Source organism: Cnephaeus nilssonii (genome assembly GCF_951640355.1).
Source record: "Cnephaeus nilssonii genome assembly, chromosome: 12".
Classification (NCBI taxonomy): domain Eukaryota; kingdom Metazoa; phylum Chordata; class Mammalia; order Chiroptera; family Vespertilionidae; genus Cnephaeus; species Cnephaeus nilssonii.
The window spans coordinates 66,231,161-66,239,990 of NC_137083.1; the positions used below are offsets into that span (position 1 = coordinate 66,231,161).

The 8,830-nt window shown below is 39.6% G+C and overlaps 1 pseudogene across 1 annotated transcript; it reads right to left on the reverse strand.

Moving 5' to 3' along the window:
- Positions 1–4,660: 4,660 nt before the first annotated feature.
- LOC307108094 (hyaluronidase-1-like) lies at positions 4,661–7,898 on the reverse strand (annotated as a pseudogene). Its single transcript has 3 exons — positions 7,884–7,898; positions 5,153–5,889; positions 4,661–4,753 (listed from the first exon to the last, which is right to left on the reverse strand). The product of its transcript is annotated as a hyaluronidase-1-like (transcript).
- Positions 7,899–8,830: the final 932 nt, after the last annotated feature.

Here is an 8,830-nt window from a genome sequence, read left to right on the forward strand (position 1 = left end):
ATCTGTAATACTTGTTCCAAATAATGGTCCTCTAATACTACCCATTATGGTAGGTATGAGAACTATGGACCACATCTTTAAAAAAACAACAAAACTTTACTAAAGATTATGCAAAAACAAAATCTTTATCAAATAAGGACACTCTTATACTCTAAAGAAAATTATTAATGTCTATAAAGTTAGGTTGTAGAATTCTTCACAATTATAAGTTATAAAAACATATTAAGGTTAGGGGCTCTCTCATCAGGCCATGTGTTCCTATGCCTGATTTAGAGTTCTTTTACTAACCTGCTTCGTGAAATAAATTATGAAGTTATTGCAAATAAAGTGTTAGGTTATGATAACATACTGCAACTACTGCAAAAGAGGCTTTTTTTTATAGAGAGAAATTGTCCATGTAGAGGAGAGGCAAATAGCCTTAAATAGTCATTAAAGTAAGAATCATTTTCAAATATAAACTTATAATAAATAAAAAATAACCCAAAGTTAACATAAGTATCAGTAACTAATATACACTGAGTGGCCAGATTATTATGATCTCTGAACACATAATAATCTGGCCACTTAGTGTACTTCTCTTGAGTACCTCATTTATTTGATACCAAAGATACTATAAATCGTGCACCTGATCAGTTTTCCCCTTTGCACTGGCTGATAGAAAGCTCAGGGCAAATAGGTGGTTGATCTCCAGCAAAAGTCTAGAATACTTTTGGTACCCATTTGAGATACAAATACACTGAGTGGCCAGATTATTATGCATTCAGAGATCATAATAATCTGGCCACTCAGTGTATTTTTGAGGGTTATAGGTTTACAAAGCAAGCTCACATTTTGAATGATTGTATTTGAAAAGTTAATAAAGTTACGCCCAAAAAGAAATTGGGGCATTCCAAAGACATTTAACTAAATTAGTCTTTTTCCAATGCCATATAACAAAGCATATTTCTAAAATCAGTCCGTAACATTTTTCAAACAGAACAGAAAGTAGATTTTACCTTTGCTTTTGTTTGCTGCTGGTCCTTTAGTCACCTGATGCAAAGCAGAGGTTGAGTGGCAAAGGATGCCTTGTGGTGGTTCAGAGAAACATGTTATTACAGGGGTGACTCAGTCCTCCAACTTAAACTGGAGGCTTGCATTAAATCTCTTTATAACCAAAGTCAGACTCTCTTAAAAGTATATTGGTATAAGTGACCATTGCTTTCTGAAAATACCCAATTTAAATTCACTGACTTAAGAAGGAAGGAGGAAAGCTTTCATTAAGACTTTAGTTGGAAAATTGAGAGGTAAAGAAAATGGTATATATAAAAGATTTCCAGATTAAAGAGAAAAAAAGGGGTCGAGTGCTTTGTGTACTATAATATATATTATTTTTTAAAATAGATCCTAATGTGCTATCCTTGATGGTAATAGAATAATTAACTCTTAATGGGGCATTAGCTCTCATCCTGAATAAATATGTATTAATTACTAGAACTAATGATTCAGGATGATGAACTGAGCACATGTATTTACTGCACCATCTTCAGTATATGTCATTCTCTATAATAATAAAGGGGTAATATGCTAATTAGACCAGACATCATTTCAGACAAAGCCAGAGCCGGAGTGAAGCCTGGGTCCCGGGTGCCAGAGGGAAGCCGGTGCCGGCAGCCAGGAGAAGGAAGGCCTACTCTTGCATGAATTTCATGCATTGAGCCTCTAGTGTTAATTATAATTATGTAAAACTTCATGAAGTTAATGATTATTTCAGTTAGAATGTATGCAGCCATAATTCAAATTATTTTTAATAGATTCATATTTCAATATATGAATATGTAATTTAGAAACGTTCTGGTTATCTATATATATATAAAAAAGGCTAATATGCAAATTGTCCCTACGGGAGTTCGACCAAGAGACCAAGACTTCAATTGCTCGCTATGATGTGCACTGACCACCAGGGGGCGGCATGAAACAAAGGAAGGCCCCAGCCAGCAGCTGGCAGCTAGGGAAGGGAGGCCCTGGCCGGCAGCCAGAAGGCCTCAATCAGCTCTGATCACTGGCCAGGCCTAGGGACCCTACTCGTGCAGGAATTTCATGTACCGGGCCTCTAGTAATTATAATATAATATAATATAATATAATATAATATAATATAATATCTATATAATAAAAGCATAATATGCTAATTAGACTGGACAGCCAAACTACCTTCTAGACATCATTCTGGATGTCCTGCCAGACAAAGTCACAGTGGTGAGGGCTGAGGTAGAGGTGGTTAGGGGTGATCAGCCAGGCAGGCAAGCGGTTAGGGGCAATCAGGGAGGCAGGCAGAGCGATTAGGGGTGATCAGGCAGACAGGAAAGTGGTTAGGAGCCAGTGGTCCCAGATTGCAAGAGTGATGTCCAACTGCAGTCAGACATCCCCCAAGGGGTCCCAGATTGGGAGAGGGTGCAGGCCGGGGTGAGGGACCCCCCCACCCCCCCGCACCTGTGCACGAATTTTGTGCACTGGGCCTCTAGTAATTAATATAATATAATACTGAAAACAAGAAGGGTGACACAATTCTAAGACTGAAAACAGATAAAATTGAATCAGAAATTTTTAAATAGTAGAAACTTACTCCAGTGGTGTGAACTAAACCTTCCAGTGGAGATAGCTACCTTAATAAGCCCAGAGAAAACAGATCCAAAAAACCACAAGTGCATGGAGGGCCAAATATCAGAGCAATCAATTAAAATATTGCTTTCAGTTAGCAGAACCAGTCAGACCATTCAACTTCCAAAAGTATGTAGAATGACAAGTAACAGAGACATTTGACCCAAGGACATTGAAATACAGAGAAAGGTCTTTCTAGCTAAGGTTCACAGTTTGCCTGTTGGACAAAATAGGAAAGAGCTGAGCTGATATTTATCCAGGTCTCCCCAGAGGGCACGGAGGGAATACAGAAGGAAAGTCTGTTCAACTCTTGAGGGAATTGCATTCCTCTCCCATGACAATTTTCCCCTTACTTTGGTAATTGTGAGGATTCTCACCAACCTGCCTGTTTTCTGCTCACATGTTCCAGAGGGAATCCCTTTAACAGTTTACAGTTCCTCCTTGCATTCAACACAAGAATTCTGTTGAGTAAGGATACCCAAACAAGTGCAGGGGGTAGACCCATATGTGGTATTGGGATTTTCAGTTAGGCAGTGCATCAGGCAACCAACAGGATGTGTTCAACGTCAGTTGTGGAAAAATATAATAGAGTTATTTCATATGTGCACTACGTTCAATAGTAGTTTATTAGTAAGCCTTTGTATTCAAATGTTCTTCCTCCCAGAACATTTATATCATAGTGAAGTAAGAATTTTTAGGGGAGACATAGGCAGCTTTAGGGAATTTTTAAAACTAAGGGGTCCATGGAAAAAACACAGGGCTACAGAGTTGCAAAAGGTTACATTTCCACAAGACAAGGGAGCAGGGAGGGGGCCTCAATAAAGGCAAGGTCAGTCCTTGCATAGCAGAGGGGACAGGTTGAAGAGTTATTTGGAAATTAAAATGGATAAATCTTAGTTACCTATTGAATAATGGAAACAGAAGGAAGACATTTAAGTGACTCTCAAGTTGGGTGATGAAGTAGATTATAATTTACCAAGATGAGAAACTGAGGACATGGTGTTCATGAGTAGAGACCAAGAGCAACGAAGCAGGAAATAGGGAGAAATGAAAGATAGAGGGGGTGATTGACAGAGCAATCGGCATTATATCTTTTCCCTGCAAGGTGTGGACATTCAAAAATCCAATGCAACATTGGAGTGTTCAAACACTAGAGTGAGAAAATGGCCCTGCCTCAGCGAAGCTTCCCTGCATCATAGGAAGTCTCCAGGAACACCAGCGCCTGGGTTCCCCAACTTGTCAACAAGTATTAAAGAACTTCAATAGAGTAATACTTAGGTAATTCTACAGTCTATGGGGTGTGGTCTATTGATTTCTGAAGTGGACCTCAGAGGTAATACTTAGCCCATAATTTACTTCAAAAGCAAAACAGTACAACAAAACAATGGGAACCTTATAAATAAGATTTTTATTAAAATGAGTTTCACCTAATTCTCTCATCTTCTGCCATGGCAAACTATATGACTGCATGGATTATTATTGTTTCCTACAATTATTATCCTATATAATAAAAGGCTGATATGCAAATTGACCAAACGGCAGAACGACCAGTTGCTATGATGTGTACTGACCACCAGGGGGCAGATCCTCAACTCAGGAGCTGCCCCATGGTGGTCAGTGCAGAGTACCACTCAGCCAGAAGTCCTGAGCTGGGCTCACAGCTGGTGAGCACAGCAGCAGTGGTGGAAGCCTCTCCCACCTCCATGGCAGCACTAAGGATGTCTCACTGATGGCTTAGACCTGCAGAAAGCAGGCCTAAGCCATCAGTCAGACATCCCCTGAGGGCTCCCAGACTGCAAAGAGGGCACAGGCCGGGCTGAGGGACAACCCCCCCTGAGTGCATGAATTTTGTGAACTGGGCCTCTAGTTATTGATAACATATGTCTGACACATTGTAAGCACTCAATAATTCTTTAATGAATAAAGATAACCTAGTTTTTTTTCCCAAAAGGATTTGAGAAAGTGACATGTTTTGAGAGATCTGCTACTGAGGAATAATACTTTGGTAGGTCTGACTAATGTCTTCAAATATCTGGAGAACTGGTGTTTGAAAGAAGGATTTGATCTATTTTATGTTGCACCAGAAGGTAGAACTTCAACTGGTGATATGAAGTTATCTAGAGGCAGAAGAGGTTCAACATTCTCTAGATGCAATATAACAGAAACTATAGTTGGTTAGTAACTGACTCGAGCTCTATTTTGCATGTTTTTAATTTGGAAATTGTTGCTACTCTTTGACATTAAGCAGCTGAATCTGAAATTTCTCCTTGGTTACATGATTTAATTCAAGCTTAGCAATTGTTCTGCAGGAAACCCTGCAACTGCTAAGTTTGTAAGCATCATTATCTAAAACTAACACTTGTCACTGGTACAGTTTTAGAATTTGCTTGACATTTGAAGAAATACATACTTTTAATAATAGAACTCTATTATTAAGGGAAAATACCGTTTTCATAGAAGTTATAAAGTAATTTTACTAAATTTACATTTTTGTGTGTACTTGTACTGTTTCTTACATGGGACAAAACTTCAATATTATGCAGATAAAATGGGCTGGAAAAAATAAAAACTGGCAAAACAGACATGTCTAGCCTTTTCAGCAGTTCTTATGGCTTCTGTAACTCAATAATGAACACATTTCAAAGCATTTGAACTTGAATTCAGCATTTTATCCAAATATATTGAAGTATAAAGTGCTATGCTTTTTCCCCATAGTCACTGCTATTGGTCATTGCAGAAAAATCTCGTCATTTGGACAATTACCTGTGTAGGTATGTGGATTCATCCTGTAATCAATCATATCTGTAGCAGTCTGGATAGAGATAAAAGCTCCATAACATCTTGGTCTCATGTCTAAAGCCAGTGTGAGAGTTGTGTTCATAAAACTCCTCTGAGCATGTTCAAATTCCTGTTGGGCAACTGTTTTCACTTTCATTGCTGACCAGCCAGGATGGCGGTTTCTAGTGAAGGCTAAGTAGTTGTTTTTATATAATATCCTGTTGCCCCAATTTCATCTCATTGCGGTTTCCAGTTTTCCCAGTCAATGACAGCAAGGCCTTCTGGTCTACACCAAGAGACAACTTTGCAATGTCATCAGCAGTTTTCCTAAGGTGCTTAGGAAGGCTCATATTCTGCGTTACCCCTCCATTAAAGGATTTTCATCTTGAGAGAAATAAGGATAATACCCTAATCCATTTGGATAAAATATGACAGTTGTTGATCCACTGGGAGTCTCTAAAGGATTTGCTATAATCTATACTAATAAAAGGATAATATGCTAATTAGACTGGGAGACCTTCTGATGGTGGGGCTGAGGCAGAGGCAGTTAGGGGCGATCAAGCTGGCAGGGTGGGGGGAAGATGGGGTGAGCCGGCTGGTGGGGGGGCAGTTGGGGTGAGCAGGCCGGCGGGGAGGGGCAGTTGGGGGCAAGCAGGCCAACAGGCAGAGTGGTTAGGGGCGATCAGGCAGGCAGGTAAGTGATTAGGAGCCAGCGGTCCTGGATTGTGAGAGGGATGTGCAAACCAGAAGTCAGATATCCCCCGAGGGGTCCCAGATTGGAGAGGGTGCAGGCCGGGCTGAGGGACACCCTCCCCCACCCCACCCCACCCCCCCGCCATGTACGAATTTCGTGCACCAGGCCACTAGTTTTATTTATTTATTTATTTATTTATTTATTTATTTATTTATTTTAAATATATTTTATTGATTTTTTACAGAGAGGAAGGAAGAAGGATAGAGAGTTAGAAACATCGATGAGAGAGAAACATTGATCAGCTACCTCCTGCACACCCCATACTGGGGATGTGCCTGCAACCAAGGTACATGCCCTTGACCGGAATCGAACCTGGGACCTTTCAGTCTGTAGGCCGATGCTCTATCCACTGAGCCAAACCGGTTTCAGCAGGCCACTAGTTTTAAATAAATGAATATTCAGGTCCACATTGAAGAAGTGTTGACGCTGCATTGTTGGGGCAGCCCAGAAAATGTTGAAAGGTCTGTTCTTGATCACTGGAGGTTTGCTGGCTTGAGCACTGAATGAGTGAATGGGATCAAGAGCAACAGCACTCCTAACCATGCCACACACGTATGACACATAGCTTGTAGTTTTCACCATTACAGCAATCTCCTTAAAAATAAAGGGAGGAAAAAAATTAGACATGGTGGAGTTAACTGTCCCATTAGTTTTATTCTTTTTATTTTTGCTGTTGTTAATCTTCACCCAAGGACATTTTTCCCATAGGTTTTTAGAGAAAATGGAAGGGAGGGAAGGAAGCAGAGAGAGGGAGAAAAAGAGAGAAACATCAATGGGAAAGAGACATATTGATTGGTTATCTTCCACATGTGTCCCAATGGGGACAGGGATCAAACCTGCACCCCAGGTTATGTTCCCTTGACCAGAAATCAAACGTGCAACCTTTCAGTGTGTGGGATGATGCTCTAGATGCTCTAACCATTTAGCAACAACAGCCAGGACAAATGTCCCATTAGTTTTATAGTACACAATGAATAGCAAATAAAGTAAACTCATGCTGGTGTTTAAGCTGTCCTTTATGTGGTAGACCTAAATTTTAAAAACACCTGTGGCATATATGGATATCTAGGCCTAACTTATAGTCACAGCTGAACAAGGGAAGAAATTTAGGACTTTCTTAAATACTGAAAATGTGAAAGAAAAAGTCAGTAAATACAAACCAAGTTGCCCAGCTGGCGTGGCTCACTGGCTCGATCTATGAACCAGGAGGTCATATTCCCTCTCAGGGCACATGCCCAGGTTGGGTGCTCAATCCCCAATGTGGGGTGTGCATGAGGCAGCTGATCAATGATCCTCTCATCATTAATGTTTCTATCTCTCTCTCCCTCTCCCTTACTCTCTGAAATCAATAAAAATATATTTTAAAATATATATATTTTTAATACAAATCCTCGGCTATGTAAATTCTACCTGCTAGCTGTTCTGGTTCTTATTTTTGTAATTCCATCTACATGGACCTAAATCTTTGCTTGTAAGGGGAACTAAAAAAGGAGGGGGTGGCATGAATGGATTGCCATAGCTTATTATTGATTACTGAAAAGGTGGCTCCAGGAACATGTTCTGCTGAAAATTAGCACAGATTGACATTTTAACATGTATTAAATAGAACAAAAAAAAATTACAAATGGCAGGAACAGTAAGTGATTCTTTGCTTGCTGTTTGAAGTGCACTGGCCTCAAGGGTTTGTTTGTTCATGTCTTTTTGACTGCACTTACCTTTGGAATTAGCATAGGCTGAAATGGAAGACAGATAGATATGATATGTATCCGCTGTTGATTATGCCTTTGGGTGTTATCAGCTCCCCTCAGGTACATAAAAAAGCCTAAAAACCTATTCGTTCTTTAACTCCATGGTTTTCCCATGAAGAAATTTGTACTGTATTTTCACCTGTTTGAATTTCTAATGAAACTTAGCTCTTTAATTAAGTCCCTTCTAAATAGCCAGTTGAGCCAAAAACTGCCAAAGAATCTTCCCAGCATGCAAGAATCTAATAATTCATATATTGCAGCCAATGAGATCTCACCCTGAAAGCAGTGTGGTTTAAAGTTATGTATCAAAACGTTATGTATCATGTACATGCTGTTTAAAATATTGGAGTCACAGATTTTTGTCTTTTGTAATAAACTCAGTGTCTTTTTAAGAGTTACACATTACATTTTATGTTGTTCTTGCTGTCTTTACACAATATATTAAATGTAGGGAAAGACCAACTAAAATCATGTTAACTCTTGCAACACAGGATCCCAAGTTTGCACTAAATTGAGTCAGTAATAGGCTTTCTATATACTAACTTTTTAAATAAACAACTGTAAATAATAATTTACTCTTTTAAATTAATTGGATATTATTGAGACAATTGACTTCATGGGGAATTGTACAATTGTCATCTGATGAACCGCTAAGTCACCAGGGTGGCTCCACTCCCTTCACTCTTCTCCAATCATTAGAGCTTCATGTGATTCCCACCCCACCCCACCCACAAAGTAAGAGTAAACCTTTTTCTTACCTTTGTCTGGCATTTAGGGAACATGTAAGAGCACCCACTACTGGTAAATGGATATATATCCTATCTAATAAAAGAGTAATATGCAAATCAACCACCACTCCGCTACACAAGCCCCGCCCACAAAGCCACACCCACCAGCCAATCAGAGTGAGTATG